This window comes from Prionailurus bengalensis, chromosome B4 (assembly GCF_016509475.1).
Source record: "Prionailurus bengalensis isolate Pbe53 chromosome B4, Fcat_Pben_1.1_paternal_pri, whole genome shotgun sequence".
In the NCBI taxonomy this organism is placed as follows: domain Eukaryota; kingdom Metazoa; phylum Chordata; class Mammalia; order Carnivora; family Felidae; genus Prionailurus; species Prionailurus bengalensis.
In genome coordinates this window covers 39873242-39891379 of record NC_057358.1, presented here as the reverse complement: position 1 = coordinate 39891379, position 18138 = coordinate 39873242, and positions in this window count along the sequence as shown.

Genomic DNA, 18138 nt, shown 5'->3' with positions numbered 1-18138 from the left:
AGGCCATGAGGATACAACTGTGAACACTACTTCCCATCTGTATACCGCAATATGCTCATTTCCACTTTTGTCACTATTTCCTGCCTGAAATGCTCACTTCCCCCCTTTGTGTCAATCCATTACCTCCATTCTATTATAACATTGCTCAAAAACAGCCTTCTCTGTGAAGCTCTTTCCTGCTTACTTCTCCTACCAATTCAGGCCACTCCATTCCCAACAGACCTCTGTCACTTTTGATTACAGGTGGTACAATTTTCATTTTGATGCAGACTGAAAGAACCCAGCCATGGAGTTCTTTTCAGGTTGTCTTCTTAACTTCATTACTATTCATCTGTGTGGCCTTGGGAAAGTCACTTTAACTTTCTGAGTCTCAGTTTCACCCACTGTAAGGCGGGAGTGATAAAAACTGCCTGCTTTACCTACGAAGTCATGGATGTTAAAGGCAATGGAAAAGTAGGGAGGACAGTATATACTAATTGGTTTAATATTTATAGTGTTTCCATTCTATGTAAACCATTAATCTAGGCACTAGATAGGATATAAGACTGTGCTGTCAAGGGCTGACAATACATTTTGGGAGACAATAATAACACAAGGCAATGAAGGATGCTATGAAAGCTTAGTGGAGGGAGGAATAAACTCAGATTGGGAAGCTCAGGGACAGTATCATAAAACAGGTGGCATCTGAACTGGACAGTGACGGATGAGTATAACCGAGACATGTGGGGCAGTGGTGGAGATGGAAAGACAATGTTTGCAGAAGGAACATCAAAAGCAAATGGCTGGGCTGGGGGAGGGAATACGGTGCAAGACCCTGAGTAGCATGTAGTTTAGTATGGCTGAAGTGCAAGGGTGCATAAAGAAGGGTCAGCCAAGATAAGTCCAGATGTGTGGATTTGCAACAGATTGTTAAATGCTGAGTTTTGGAGTTTAGACTCTACTTGAGAAGCCATGTAGAACTATTGAAGCTTTTGAGTAAGGAGGTGCCTTCAGAAGATTTATGGTGGCAAAGCAGAAGATGAACTGGAAAGGATGCTAAACAGGTGAAAGTTATGAAGTGTAGTAATAGTCATTTGTTCCAATTAAGCTGTATTAATATCTCATTAGTGGGTCTCCTTTCATCTGACAAGTCCCATGTGTTCACCTCAGCACGTGACGGGGAGATGTAAATCCCAATTTGCTGATGGCTGAGTTCCAGTTCTGTGTTTACCCACTAAAGCCCAGGGCAGTTGCCGTGCAGGGACTGGGGAGAGGAAACCAGGCATCTCTAAGCTGCAGGTTGGTGTGCACCTCCCCTCCTTCCACCGTTTATGTTGAGGTTTGACTCACAGAAACTTGTAGCTTCACAGTCACTTGCAAACAGAGATGGCAGAGACAGCTGCTGGAGAGAACATCTGGCAAGGCTCTGAGCAGATGTTCCAATCACTGGCATATGGAGTCTGGGACCCTCACTGGCATCTGAACATTGGAATGAGCCTTCCCTGCTCTTTGATAACAAGATCTACTGACTCATTGTAAGATGGGAATGATAAAAACTTCCCAGTTTGTATATAAGATCCCATGAGATCATGAAAGTTAGAGCGTTCCACTGGCAGGAAGGAAGGACTTAGCAACAAGCCTCAGAGAATAGGAGCAGACATAGAGCAGCAGCTCCTTGTTTGCATGTTTGTTGTACCGGGCAAAGGATATAGTGACTATGAATGTTAGAATCCCACTCATCAGTGGATGGTTACACAAACAGTATACTTTGTGTGCTGGACTCAGAAAGCTGTAAAGATTTCTCATCCTCTGTGTTATAACTCAGTATGAGGACTTCAAACTATCTTCAATGCATCACAATATCCTGGGTTTCCTCATTCCTTGATCACATTTTTGACTGGAGTGGGGAGGGTAAGGAGTCCAGGTAACTGAAAAGTAGAGAGAGCAACTAATGAAGTGCATGTGGGTATATGAATGGTAATAAAATAATAAAAATAGCAACCATTTACTGAGACACTACTATGTGTCAAGTACTTATTGGATATGTAATAAATAAATGTGACTTTATTGAATGTTTATAATATTTAATAGGTATTTATATTCCTATCTTAAAGATAGGCAAACTAAGGCTCAGGAAGCTTGACCATCATTCTGTGTAATGTATTAAAAATAATGTGGTGAAGGAAGAAATTGTGCCATAAATATTACATAATAGGAGCAGTAACATTTCTGCAATATTTATTTACAAAATTCCTTCACATGCAATAAACTATTTCCCAAAAAGAATAAAAGGAAAGAATCAGGAAATGATATCAGAGGAGAACTAAGATGTGCCAGGCATGTGTGCTATCTAGTTTAATTATTAGGTATTATCTCTACTTTGTAGAGGAGTAAACTCAAGTTCAAAGAGTTAAGTAATGGGGTGTCTGGCTCGCTCAGTCTGTATAGCATGTGACTCTTGATCTTGGGATTATGAATTCCAGCCCCACACTAGGTATGCATCCTACTAAAAAAAACAAAAAACAAAAAAAACAAAAAAGGAGTTAAGTAACCTGTGCAATGCTTATAATTCATAAGTGATAGAGTTGGGACTGAAATGATTAAAGGTGAGATAGAATGTGCCAGAGATGGGAGAGAGACACATTCTGCATCCCAGTGAATTTCTGAGTATTGTGATTTTAAAAATCAATTATCTATTCAGAACCTGCTGCTAAGTTCTGAATCAAAAGAATTGCTGAATCCAACATACATACTTCCAACTTGCTAGAGGGAAATATTCATGTAGAACCTTGAGCGTTTGATGGAAGTAGTGATGAACAAAGAGTTCTTCCAAGTGGAAGTCTGAAACCCTTGAAAATGGCCCAAGTCGGAAGTCGATACAGAGAGGAAAGGGGAAGAATGGCAAGAACCTGAGATTTTGATCACTCACGAAAATAAAAAAAGTAAAACTTATGATTAAATACAAGTAGGAAGACCTGACCTGTAGTAATCTGTGCCAATCATTGGTAACTACAGTGTAAGACCAGCTAACAATGGAAAAATTTAAACACTACAAGGATGCTAAAGGATTATCATCAAAAGCAGAAAGATATAATTATCAAGAGTTTAAGAGGAGCTATTGGTGAAATTAATAAAAACTTCTATCATTTTTGTAAAAATTATATCTCTTATGATACTGCCAGAAAGTTAAACATAAAGTAAAGGATGGCATATTGTGCTATCATTCAATTTTAGTGAGAAAATATCAATAAATATCAAAAACAAAAAATCTGAACACTTGATCTACCCTTAATTTATTCTCAGAGTAGGTGTATAGTATTAATTATTCCCTGAGTGTTACTAAATAGTAAATTAAATAAATATATCTTCCTAGTTATTAGTTTCAACTTTCAAGGTAAAGTCCTAGCCCCACTATTTCCTCTATCAATTTCTCTGAGAGTTTGAGCCTCTCTTGCAGTGGGTTTACTTGTCCTGCTAAGGGAAACGCTCTTTGTGTGATGCTGGCAGGATTTCAAGTCAATTGGCAGAGGATAAATTACACAAAAAGGGATGTCACCTTATATCATACACAAAATTATTAGAGTTGAGTATTTTTAAGTCCCTAAAAGTCTTAGAGAAACTATGATCAACTGCTTTCATGATCTTGTTGTAGAAAGGCCTTTTTAAGCAAGACACAAAACCAAGGAATCATAAGAGAAAAGATTAAGTATATCAAAGTCTGCATGCAAAGAATCCAATGTAAATAAAAGCAGAGAAGCAAGCAACAGTCTGGTAAAAAATGTTGATAGTACATGTAGTAGACAAAGTACTGACATTGAAGAACTCAAAATTCAGCAAAGATACAGACAAGCCAATTTCATTGTACAAAAAGAAATGAAGAGATAATTCACAAAGAAGGAAATCAAAGGACTAATAAGCTTATGAACAGAGGCTGAAACTGACCAGTAATCAGGGATATGCAAATTCAAATATTAGAATAGAAATGTTTTATCCCCATCTGAGTAGCAAAAATTTTCAAATATTGGAAATATTTAGTGTTGGTGAGGGTATAGGAAAGTAGGAGGATATACATTTGGAGGCTATTAAATTTGAGAAGCTTTTTTTGGAGAGTAACCTGGCAGTAAAATCTAGAATACGCATATACTGCTAAGAAGCACTTCTAGAGAAGTCACCATATCTATGCATAATGACATATGACAATATAGGTAATGATTTAAGACGTGAAACAGGGGGAGCCTGGGTGGCTCAGTCGGTTAAGCGTCCAACTTCCGCTCAGGTCACCATCTCGCGGTATGTGGGTTCGAGCCCCGCACCAGGCTCTGTGCTGACAGCTCAGAGCCTGGAGCGTGTTTCAGATTCTGTGTCTCCCTCTCTCTCTGACCCTCCCCCATTCATGCTCTGTCTCTCTCTGTCTCAAAAATAAATAAACGTTAAGAAAAAAAATTTTTTTAAATAAAAAAAAATAAAACGTGAAACAGACGAACAGGAGAAGGTCTAACCCCTATGGTGCATCCATGCTATTGAATAGTATGTAGCTGTGAAAAAGAGTGAGAAGTCCCCATGTGCCAATATGGAAAGATCTTGAAGACAAATTAAGTTTAAGATTTATTAATTTATTGATTTATTTGAGAGAAAGAAAGAGCAAAATGTCAAGCAGGCTCCATGCTCAGCATGGAGCCCAATGCGGGATTCGATCCCATGACCCTGGGATCATGACCTGAGCTGAAATCAAGAGTTGGCCGCTCAACCAATTGAGCCACCCAGATGCCTCAGCAAATTAAGTTTAAAAAGTAAGATGGCGTGTGACCCCGTGTATGCTTTTTAAGGATGTCTTTTTATGTAAATATAAATAATAAATGTACACATAGTAGAAATACAAGGGAATGCACACCACAATGTTCACAGGGATTGTCTCTGGGGAAAATGGTGGGATAGAAGGGAAGTGGTGAAGGAGAAACTTTCACTTTTTACTTTATGTACTTGGGTAGCCGGGGTTCCCTAAAAATGGAGCCTGAGGCAGAATCTACATGCTAATATTTAATGGTAGGCTGCAAGCCCAGGAAAGGGGAAGGGAGAAGGTTGCAGAGGGGTGTAATACACAAGGTGGTGTATTACCAAGCAGACCAGAGCCACACACACACACACACACAATTCACTATAAAGAAGAGTATCTGCAGAGAAGTCATTTGAAACCACTGTGTCTGTTGAAGGAAGGAAGGGCAAGTGACATGTGTACAGGCCATATCTTTTTTATTGCTCACTAGTCAAAGCTTGTCGAGGGAGGCGTTGACTCCCCAAACCTTCAGGTTATCTTACCTTTCCAGGCAAGTCCTAGGGAAGCAGAACCTCTGTGCTTTCAGTTGGTTAGACCTCAGGCCTGGAACTGCAGCAGCTGTCACTTTAGTAAGTGCAATGGAGGCTTTGCAGAAGAAGGGATGAGCACAGCCAGTGGTGTCAAAAGATAAAGTGACTGCGATGGCAACCAGGACTGAATGACTGTGGGGGTCCTGGGAGCCATCACTGTGGCTGGGAAGCAGAGCCAGTGGCCAGAGCCCAGGGACACAGGAGTTAGTTAGATGCTGGAGGTGTATAAATGGTGCTGGTACAGAACTTGTGAGTGCTTACTTCTTTGTTAGAGAATATATTCAAGTATAGCATGTATAATTTCTGAAAATTTAAGATGTTGAAGCAGCACTAAAATATTGAGAGAAACTTTTTAATTTTGTAATTTGAAAACACTTTTCAAAATAATAATCACAAACCTTGAGGGAGTGATAGAAGAGGCATTCTCATGTGCCATTAGAGAAGTAAACTTCCGTAGAGGTACTTAATTCAATATGCACCAGAAATCTTTACAATGTTTGCACACTTCGATGTAGTGCAAAGATATTCATTGAAGCATTATTCATAATAATAAAAAATTACAAACAACTGAAATGTCTAACAATCAGGGAATGGTTAGATAATTAGTTTGTACTCTCTGCATATAGTCCATACAGCCATTAAAAGTCATGTTTATGGAGAACATTTGGTGACATGATTAAATGTACAATAGATAATTTTAGGGGCCCCTGGGTGGCTCAGTCAGTTAAGCATCCAACTCTTGATTTCGGCTACAGGTCGTGATATCACGGTTCCTGGGTTTGAGCCACACTGGGCACTGCACTGACAACACAGAGCCTTCTTGGGATTCTCTCTTCCTCTCTCTCTGCTCCTACCCCATTCCCATGCACTGTCACTCTCTCTTTCAAAATAAATAAACTTTTTTAAATGATAGATAATTTTAAGTGAGTAAATCAGGATATATGACACGTACACATGCACTACCAACACTTTACCTGCACACACACACACACACACACACTTTAACTACAGTACCTCACTTATTCCTTCAGTATTGCCTCTCCTTTCCTGTCTTTCACTTCTACAAGTGTACATGCAGTCTGCATTCCCACGAGCTGCATGGATTACCTCTCCCTCTATCTCACCTAGCTGACTGTTCACCTCTTCTAAGAAAACTTCCTGACCAGTATTCTCAATCTGGGTTCAGTGTCCCTTATATATGTTCTTTGAGGTCTTTGTTCACTCTTCTATATTAACGGTTCTTACACTGTGTTATAATTATCCACTTACTTCTCTGTCCCATTCACCTACCCCCACACATGTGCACACACACACACACACACACACACACACACAAAATTGTGCTTCCCTTGACAAAGACCATTCCTTATGATTATATTTTTAATTCTTTACCCAAGTGCTTCGTCCATGAAATGCGGCGCTCATCAGTTTTTATAGAATGAATGAATAAATTTCCCCAGACACTGGGAAAAGAGAGGAAGAGAAAGTTCTCTGGATTTGTGCTGGAGAGTGTTTTCCAGCTGAACCAGGAAGAAGGAGCTGTGGCCATTTACTCTTTGAACAAGGGCCAAGGGGTGCCTAGTGGAAATTGCAGCCCCAGAGTTATGAAGATGAGTATTTGATCGAGAAAAGTCTTGTCATAATCCCAGCCCTTATCTTTCCACAGAATTTTCCTTAAGGAACTTGAAGGTTAACTACAAATTAAAAAGAAAGACCCACATTGTTGAAACACAAAGCCTTTGCCTTGAGATGAAAACCATGGATGTTTGCATCTGTTATACACACATTTTTTATTTTCTTTTAGGAGAGGAAATAAAATATCACATAGTTCCCCTAATTACTTGTGAAGTAGCATGGGATGATACACAAGGGAAAAGGTATTTTGCAAATCATTGATCTACATTAAGAATTCTTCTGCCAGTTGATACAGCATCTTGTACATTGCGAGAGAGAGAGAGAGAGCAGCATCCTGTCTCCCATACAGATCATCAGAGAATTTGTTTTGAGGGTAGCTTTTACTTTCCTAAGTTTTCCTTCTATATTCTTGGTCAGATTTCTCACCAAACTAAGTGCAGCTCAAATATGCACCAGTGAAAACTTGCTTTATGAAAACTTCATTTGTTCAAAATGGAGAGTCTGGTTCCTGTTGGAATAAAGAAATGTCTGCCTTCGGTAGTTGGATGTTTTTCTCCTTCACTTCTCATTTTTCCCCAATCGCTGCCAATTATATGAGTGAAGATGAGATGTATTGCTTCTCCCAAACCTCACGTCATCCCCAGTGGCTGTTGTACTTTAGCACAGCAGCTGGAGAGTTGCTGAAGTTTGGAAATGAGCAGCGAAGGAGCCCTAATGGCTGATTCTTTGGAAAGCAGAGTAATGGCTGCTGCTCACATCCCTTCATCTCAGGCAGGGCCACATGGGATGCAAGCCTTGCTACATGATGTGTGGTCTGCAGACCATCAGCATGTACATCTCCTGGGAGCTTCTGGGGAATGCAGAATCTCAGGCCTCACTTCAGACCTCCCAAATCAGAATCTGCATTTTAGAAACACCCCGGGGAGGGGGGAGGGCGGTCTTCAACATGCCAGTTTGAGAAGCACCTGCCCAGTGCATGCGTTCTAGCATCAGATGCCTGCAACTGGGGTCCTGGACCCCATCACTCACTCATATGTGACCTTGGATAGGTTCCTGAGTTTTCTCATCTTCAGAATGGGAATAATAATTGCATGCCCTTCACAGTATTGTTGAGGAAGTAAACAAGAAAATGTATGTATGGTACTTAGCATGGTGTCTGGCACAACATAGTCTCTAAAAGTGACATTCTTCTTATTATTATTATATCAGAATCTTAGCTACAGGAACATTATTCTCCAAATTACTTATCCTGGCATCAAACACAATTTATTTGGTTAAGAGTAGAACTGGAAACAATATACACTACCAATGTGTTCTTCCCTGTGTTGGGGGAAAGACAAGTTTGGTAAGAACAAAGAAACCTAAGATAGATTGAGGAAAAATAAGCATGATGAAAAACACCTCATAGAGAATGCTACCTCTGTATAAAAGTAGGAATGTAAATATATTTTCATATTTGCTTGTGTGAAACGCTTTCTGTGTCACTTAATGTGGAACACTTTTCATAAAATGACCATTATCACATGTAGTGACAGAAGGAACTTTGAGTTCAGGGGCCCCAGACTTGAGGTGGAGTCAATAAGCTCCACCACTTATTGACTGTTTGATTTTTGGCACTTAACCATCCTGAACCCTTCCCTTATTTGTAAAATACCTCTTCCTAGGATGTTGTGAGGAGTCCATGTGTATTAAAATACAGGTTTTATTATTATTTAGGTATGAAAAGCCAACAGATCAAGAGGTGATTGCCATTTTTGTATCCTTTGGGTAAATACCTAATATTGCGTTTGCTGGAACATAGGGTAGTTCTTCAAAGGGGCACATGCATCCTGATATTTATAGCAGCACTATTGACAATAGCCAAACTATGGAGAGAGCCCAAATGTCCACTAAATGGATAAATGTCCATGATGAAAGAAGATGTGGTGTATACACACACACACACACACACACACACACACACCATGGAATATTACTCAGCCATCAAAAAGAATGAGATCTTGCCATTTGCAACGACATGGATAGAGCTAAAATGTATTATGCTAAATGAAATAGGTCAATCAGAGAAAGACAAATACCATATGATTTCACTCATATGTGGAATTTAAGGAACAAAACACATGAACATATGGGAAGGGGGCAGGAGAGAAGAGAGGGAAACAAACCACAAGAGACTCTTAAAGATAGAGAACAAACTGAGGGTTGAGGAGAGGGGTGGACTAGACAGGAGATGGGTATTAAGGAGGGCACTTGTTGTGAGGAGCAGTGGGTGTTGTATGTAAGTGAAGAATCACTGAATTCTACTCCTGAAACCAATATTGCACTGTATGTTAACTAAATAGAATTTAAATTTTAAAAAAAGAAAGAAAAAAAGAGGTGATTGCCATTGAAAAAATCACTCATTACTCAGAGTTCCCTAAAGGAGAGTACACACCACACTACCCAGAGCCACACAGGGAAACACCGGGATCAGCTAAGATGGGGAGGCAGAGAAATTATGGCAAGAGCCTTTACTGTGTTTTCTGTGGGAAGAAAACAGGTAGGAGGGTTTAGGGTTAATTAATTTCAGTGGGCTGTGGGACATAGGTAATGTCCTTAGTTTGCTGGTACCTGGCCCTGGATGATTAGAGCAAGGGACTAGTGGCAAGGAGATCCAGGACAGGGTGTGGGCTCTGGATTGGCTGGCCTGCATTTGAAAGATGCACTTGTGGGTTGGCCGGGTATTCTCTCTAGAAATCAGCTAATCTTGGAGGGGTAGTCCCTCCAGAGTCTGAACAGTATATTCAGATGTCAAAGCATCAGAATACAAACAATAAAAGACATGGCTAATTCATCCTGAGTCCATTCATGAAAGCCCCTAGCATACCATGGTGCTTAAAGAATATTTATTTACCTGCTTCCCTAGGAACTTCCCTTATCCCAGAATAGAAAAGATTAAAGTTCAAATACACAAAGACCAAGAATAAATGCATGAACACGTATAAAAAGCTCTCAGCACTAAGATAGTTCTCTTGTCCATAAGAAGGGTAGTGTCCTGACAATACCATCAGAAAAATGTCTTCTGAGCACAACATAAAGCACTTTTTTTTACTTTTATTTTTTCTAATTTTTTTAATTTTTTTTAATTTACATCCAAATTAGCATATAGTGCAACAATGATTTCAGGAGTACATTCCTTAGTGCCCCTTACCCATTTATCCCATCCCCCTTCCACAGCTCCTCCTGTAACCCTCAGTTTGTTCTCCATATTTATGAGTCTCTTCTGTTTTGTCCCCCTCCCTATTTTTATATTATTTTTGTTTCCCTTCCCTTACGTTCATCTGTTTTGTCTCTTAAAGTCCACATATGAGTGAAGTCGTATGATTTTTGTCTTTCTCTGACTAATTTCACTTAGCATAATACCCTTCGGTTCCATCCACATAGTTGCAAATGGCAAGATTTCATTCTTTTTGATTGCCAAGTAATACTCCATTGTATATATATACCACATCATTATCCATTCATCCATCGATGGACATTTGGGCTCTTTCTGTACTTTGGCTATTGTTGATAGTGCTGCTATAAACATGCGGGTGCATGTGTCCCTTCGAAACAGCACACCATAGAAAGCTTCTGCACAGCACAGGAAACAATCAGCAAAACTAAAAGGCAACTGACGGAATGGGAGAATATATTTGCAAATGACATATCAGATAAAGGGTTAGTATCCAAAATCTACAAAGAACGTATCAAACTCAACACCCAAAAACAAATAATCGATGGACATTTGGGCTCTTTCTGTACTTTGGCTATTGTTGATAGTGCTGCTATAAACATGCGGGTGCATGTGTCCCTTCGAAACAGCACACCATAGAAAGCTTCTGCACAGCACAGGAAACAATCAGCAAAACTAAAAGGCAACTGACGGAATGGGAGAATATATTTGCAAATGACATATCAGATAAAGGGTTAGTATCCAAAATCTACAAAGAACGTATCAAACTCAACACCCAAAAACAAATAATCCAGTGAAGAAATGGGCAAAAGACATGAATAGACACTTCTCCAAAGAGACATCCAGATGGCCAATTGACACATGAAAAAATGCTCAGCATCACTCATCATCAGGGAAATACAAATCAAAACCACAATGAGATACCACCCTACACCTGTCAGAATGGCTAACATTAACAACTCAGGCAACAACAGATGTTGATGAGGATGCAGAGAAAGAGGATGTCTTTTGCATTGTTGGTGGCAACACAAGCTGGTGCAGCCACTCTGGAAAACAGTATGGAGGTTTCCCAAAAAAACTAAAAATAGAACTACCCAACACCCCAGCAATTGCACTACTAGGCATTTATCCAAGGTATACAAGTGTGCTGTTTCGAAGGGACACACAACACAAAGCACTTTAAATCAGTGATGTCTAGATCTCTAGTTGCCATTAAAAAAATTTACTAAAAAGTTAAAAATAAAAATACATTTACTGAACACTTACCATGTGCTAGGCCAAGTTCTTGGCCTCGGGGACACAAAGATGGCCAGGATATATGTTGTGTTCTAAAGAAGCTCAGGGTCCTGCTAACTTGTATTCTAATCCTCTAGCAGTACATACTGGTGCTGATAAGTTTTGTAAAAATGCTCAGATGAAAAATCTTGTGTTCTGATATAAAATACAAAAGTATTCATATTGTTCATATTGTCTGTTGAGAGTCAGGGTATTTTAAATGAAGAATGTACCTGAATTGCAGAAGCTCAGAATACAAAAAAAGAAAAAAAATTAAAAAGGAAAACCCCAGAATACAAAAGAAAAAAATAAAAACAAAAAGAACCAGTGAAATCTAGAGGTAAAAGGAAAGGTCATCAGATCCTATATTTACATTTTACTCCTATTCTGATACTTAGGAGAGCACAGATTGCTCAGCTAGTCAGAGGCAGGGCTGAGATGCCCAAATGTCTCCAGACTGGAGCCCAGTTCCCTGAAAGTATTGGGGGGCATTCAGAAAGATCACCAGTGGAAGCAGGATGGCGGGGAAAGAGCTTCCCACTGAGCACGTGGGAAGTTCCACTAATGCACAGAGCAGTTTGCTTCAACACAGCCCAGACTCACCTCCGAGACCAGACTCCAAGGAGCTAATGATGGGAAAGTGTGCATGCCCTATTCATCTTTCCCCTTCCTCTCCAGCCTTTCTTCTTATACACATGTGTCAGTCCTACTCAGTGTCAGTGAAGCCCAACCATCCATCCTATTAATAATCTCCTGCCCATCTGAGTCTCTTCTTTTCTGGGCCAAATCATTCCAGTTCACCACAACACATTTTGTTTTGTGGTTTCCATCAGTACCCATGTTAAGTGTGGTTGATCTCTTCTGCACACTCTCATTTTGAATGTCCATTTCAAAGATTGTCTACAGATCCAGAGACACACACTATGCTCCAGATATGATCTATTTAGTATTGGCACTCATCTTCATCTCCACAAGCAAGTGATTTCAAGACAGCCAAAGCTTCAAAGTGATTCTACATGATGTCAGGCATGTGTGTTATAGGAAGACTGACTCTTCATGGAAATTGCACTGGATTCAATTCCATTTTGGAATCAACAGGACTGCAATGTGAAGGATTTAAGTTAGACAGAAGGACATGTGCTTCAGAGAGGAAGGTTTCTCAGAACTAGAATGAGAGTCCAGTTAGTCATGTTCCTTTTTCCTATGGTTTTTACAAAGCAAACAGGTCTAGTTCAGTCCACAGTGCTGTGAATAGTCAGGCCAGAGGACACGCAGCTAGATCAAATGATCTGTGGACATTCCCTCCACTTTTAAGACTCTAAGGTTGTTGCAAGCAATCATCAGTTAGAGCATGATAGTTCAACAAAGCAGAAAAAGAGGACAATTAATCACTTTGTAAGAAAAAAGAAAAACTTCTCCCAAATGAACAAACCTCATCAAGAATCTACAGTACAGAGAGGGTGCTACCTCGTCAGACTGCCCAGACTGCAACACTGTGCATTTTCTCTATATTGTTCTTTTCTTCTAAGAGGCTCACTGCACCACCCACAAGACACCAGCTCATTTATTTTCTTGTGGTTGTATTTTATTGTGGGAAAGATGTTTCAAGGGAGATACACAAGGAAGGGAATCCAAAAGACATACCTCCAAATCCTTCTTTCCTCTCCACCTACCAGTCTAGGTATTGTGTATTATCCTTTTCAATCCAAAACTGGTAATATGAAAACGGAACTGTGTGCAAATTCTTTGCTTTTTACCTGAATTTTCCTTTGCTAAGAGTTCTGTGCTCTCTGTCCTCAGTGGCCTCAATCCATAATATGTCCCTTGGACTATGTTTTATAGCACCTACTGTAAGTCTTAAATAGATTCACCACATCCCTCAGCTACAGTATAAAGGGTGTAGCAGCCTCACCTCTTAAACATGGACACCACGCAGTGGCAGTTTGGGGGCTAGTGGGTAGTATTAGGAAACAGTCCTGCTCTAATTTGGACAAGTTCACACTGCTCTGACCATGTGGCAGAAGATTGCCAGGAAGTCCAAGTGATGTCTTCAATAAGGCTCTGTGCCTTCTGGAAACACCCAAGAAATGATCTGCCTAAGGCATATCAGTGGTAGCTACCCACCTAGGAGGACTTGTCATCCAGCCTATCCCAAATACCCACTTGCCACAAGGCCTTAAGAGTTGTCCCTAAGGGTCTCGATCTTTTTAAAAGTTTATACAAAAAGGTTAAAATGTGCAAAAAGGTAAATAAATAATATAATAGACACTGAAATTAAGCAGATATTAACATTTTGCCATATTGAGATGGACCTCCTCTTAAAAGAACATTATAGAGTTCTGCTAAACTTTCCCCTTCATCTCCATGTCCCTATGCCCCCAGAGGTAGCACTAATTAGAAAGGTATCTATCGTTCCTACGTGTGTTTTATGCTTTTGCTACATTTATGGTATCACACTGTACACATCAATTTGCAGCCTGCTTTTCTGAATTCAGCATCTTTTGTTTACTGAGATTCATCAATGTTGATACAGGCTGATCTCATTCATATTTTTCAACTGCTTTATACTATTCCATTTCATGATTAATATTCATTATTTGTTGTTGGTTGTATATAAATGATGTTGGTGGTTTATGCATACTAATCGTATATCAAATAACTTCAACGAACTCATTATCTTTAATAGTTGTTCTATAGATTATTTTATTTTCTATGTTGAAAATTATTTCATCTGTGATAATAACATACTTTTTCTTCTTTTCATATACTTGTTCTTTTTATTTCTTTTCCTTATGAGTATGATTTTGAAGACAAGTGCTAATACAGGCATCCCATCTTGTTTGTGACTTTTAAGGTAATGTTTCTTAGACTGGATCATTAAATAAGATTTTGCTGTGGGTTTTTGGTGGGCATTCTCTATTTGGTTAAAGAAATTGCACTCAATTCTTATTTTGCTAAGGTGTTTTTTTTTTAATCAAGAAAGAGTGTTGAATTTTTGAAATACTATTTCTATGTCTATGAGATGATAGCAGGTTATTCCACACTTTTGTTAATCTGTTCAATTACGTTAACAACTTTTTAACTATTCTTAATTTCTGAAATTAAGTCAACAAATTCAACTAAGTCACTATGTATTTTTAATGCATTGATGGGTTTGGTTTGTGAATACATGATTTAGGCTTCTTCTGTCTATTGTAAGTGAGATTGACCCATAATTTGCTTAGTTACCTGAATTTCATATCAAACTCCAACTTTATTCCCTGATGCAATTTATATGAAATAATGATTGCTTATTCCTTGAAGATTTTGTGGAACTCATTATAAAACCATCTTTCTGCATCATTCTGTTTATCTGTATTGTAGGTAGCTTTCAAAGTACTGATGCAATCTCCTTAATGGCTTTAGACCTATTCTTGTTATCTGCCTTCCTATTCACTCAGCTTCGATTAAGCTGTATTTTATCCGGGTTTTCAAATATATTGGTATATAGTTCATCACAGTTAGTTCCTAACTTTCAAATCTACACTGTAAATGGGATTCATTCTCCATTTCAACTTCTATTTTGTTTTTGCATGTTCTTTTATTAATCAATGTTGCCTAAGGATTGCTGGTTTTGTTACTTTTCCTAAAGAATCAGCTCTTAGTTGCTTCTTTGTATTATTTTTTCTTATTTCATTCATTTTACTCTTCTCTTCATTATTTTCTTTTAGAAAAAAGAAATTTAGAAAATTTAAATTTCCATGAGATTACCCCCACTGCTCTTTCATAACTTGATTTAGACTCTTACTTCATGAGTTTTAGCATTCTTTATATCTGCATATATCACTAGTGGTGTACAAAGAGAGTCTGGTACATAGGCCCTTAAAAAATGTGTAATACTTACATACTTAATAAAATGTGTCTTTAACAATGTAATAATCACCATCTCAAACTTGACAGTAGCTTGGTTTGAGTGTGGATGTTGCTTACTATAAGGAAGTAGTAAGTTAAAAGACAAAGTTCATTCAAGTAAAAATGGAAATAGTAGTCAAGTTGCCCAAGTTTGAAAAGAGTGTATTTTTCTAATATACACTGAAATCTAATTTTCTAATATAGAGTGTAAGAATTTTAATTATGTACATTGGGCAAAGGTTGTTAATTGTGTTATTCAAATCTCCTGTGTGCTATTTTTTTTAATCTGCTTGATCGATCAGTTTTTAGAAAAGCATGTTAAGATCTCGCTATAAATGTATTTGCCAGTCCTTCCTTACACTTCTGACAATGGTTGCATTATATAGTTTGAATTTGAATTGTTAGGTGTAATTGAGCTCAGAATTATTATATATTCCTCGTAAATTATTCCCTTAGTAATTAAAGAATGACTCTATCTCCAAAAATACCATTCTCTTGGGTCTTTTTTGGCTGCCATTAATATGGCAACCCTGGTTTTCTCTTAGTATTATTTGCTTGGTATGTATTTTTCCATCCCTTTATTTGCAACCTTAGTGTGTCATTAAGTTTTAGTATTCTTTCCATCACATCAGCCAGTTCTTTTCCTGGTTCGTTCTCCTTCACCAAGGTCTTTCATAGTCTTGAGTTTTGGAATGCTAGTCTGTCCACATGACACATATATCCAAATATCCAGATGGAAACAAGAAATCTTTAAGAGAAGTCTGGATTCTCACAAAAGCAAGTTAGAGCCCCTGGTTTGCATCTGGAGACGGACAAGGGACAGCATGAGCTCTGCAGTCTCCTGCCAGCCTAGGGAGTGCGTGTACAGCCGCGTGTAGTGGCCTGGTTGTAAAGCTGGGGTGCATACAGTTCTGCCTCCTGATATTTATAGCTCCATGTAGGTGGGGATGCTGCTCCTCAGAACAGAGAGAGAAGTTCTAAGCCCCAGGGAGACAATGTAAACCACTGTATGACTGATCAAGTGTCTTCCTCTAGCAGTTGTTTGACAGATTGTCACCCAGGCCTTAATTCCTGGTGATCGGGATTAAGGCAGAGGACCTCAGGAAACAAGGGGCCTGTCCCCAAGCCCTGCTGACACTGGAGATTTACTCTCAAAAAAAAAAAACAAAACAACAAGCTATGATTTACTTCTGCTTCTATATACTGCTCTTCATTAAGTGAGCAGGCAGAATTAATTTGTCTTGTTTTTTCCAAAACATCCAGGCAACACTGAGGGTCCTGAGGCTCCAAGGAAACTACCTTTCTGTCTCAGATCCACAGAAGGGAAAAACAAACCATACTCCACAGGATGGGAAATGTGTGTCTGGAGGAATGAGGACAAGAAGCACTCGCCCTTCAGTGGGAGGAGGAAACTAGGAAACTGTGGCCCAGCTCTCCAGGAAGAGCTCTGCCAACTAGGAAGCAAGGATGCTGACCAGGCACCAGACTCCAATGTGGGACTCAGGAGAAGTGGCCCTGGAAAGCATTCCTAGGCAGGTGGTGTCCATGGAGGCAGTTGTGGACACCACAGTTCTGGTTCCTTATCAACCATTTCCTCGTTTGGGCCTCAGTGTCATTCTCTGTAAAACAAGACTACACCAGATCTGGTATTTCCAAACTTCATTTGATATCACTTTCACATTTTCTGACACATTCATTTGCCAGCTTTAGTACTGACATTTCTCTTTACATTGACTTTGTTTACTTACTTCTCACCTTATCTTAATCACTACTATTTGTGGACTTATGGGTTTAATGTGACAGTTATATTTATTTCTAAGACACATTGAATTAAATATACAAGTACTAAACAAACACTTTTTGAGGTCCACGTAGCCCCTGCAACCTCCTTGTATGCCATCAGTTATAAAATATATCAATAAATATCATGCTTGGAAGCTACTGAATGATCTTTAAGTTCCCCTACCATTGTAAAGAGTCTAAGTGTCCATGAAATCAGCTTTGACCCACATTTCAAGACCCCAAAGAAATCAGTCAGGAGAACCAGAGGAATATTGAGTGCCAGGCCCCAGGATCTACACTGCCCTTTGCTGCTCTGGTTCCTCCTTCGTGTTTGTTCCCTGGGAACTTTGTGAGAAGGTCCTCACTGCTAAAAGCACAGCCTAAGATCCAAGTTCACATCTGTACTTCCAAATCAAGTTTACAGATGGCTCATCCAGATTAAACAGAATACCATAAGCAAGACAGATGCCAGGTGCCTGCTTGGGAGAGTTCAGTGTGATTGGCATGTAGGTTTGGAGTCAAGCTTAATCACTACCAGATTACACACTATTGCTTGTCACCCTCCCCCCAAATGACACTAATCCCAGACTCTATTTGATCTTGATGTCCAACTAATGAAGGATTCACATCTTATACTTGCTTCTTGCAGCACAAATGCCATTTCTTACCTGCAAAGAGGTGCTTTGTGAGCCTGTGGCTGACTGATCAGCTTCAGAGCTGGGAGTATATGTGGCTTAGAGGGTGTAGGTATATTACTCCATGCAAATAAGGATTTTTAGTGACAACAATGAATCATACAGACCGAGCATTCAGAAAGCCATAGTGATATCTAGAAACTAATCATGGCATAGATTCTGTTTGGGTTGTTAGTTTGATTTTGGACCCTCCTACAGAATTTTGCTTAGACCACCTATTAGGTAAGGGGCATCTGAGACCTCATATCTATCATAGAGGAAAGAAGAATGGCCTAAAATCAGGATGCTTGGTGCAGAACTAGA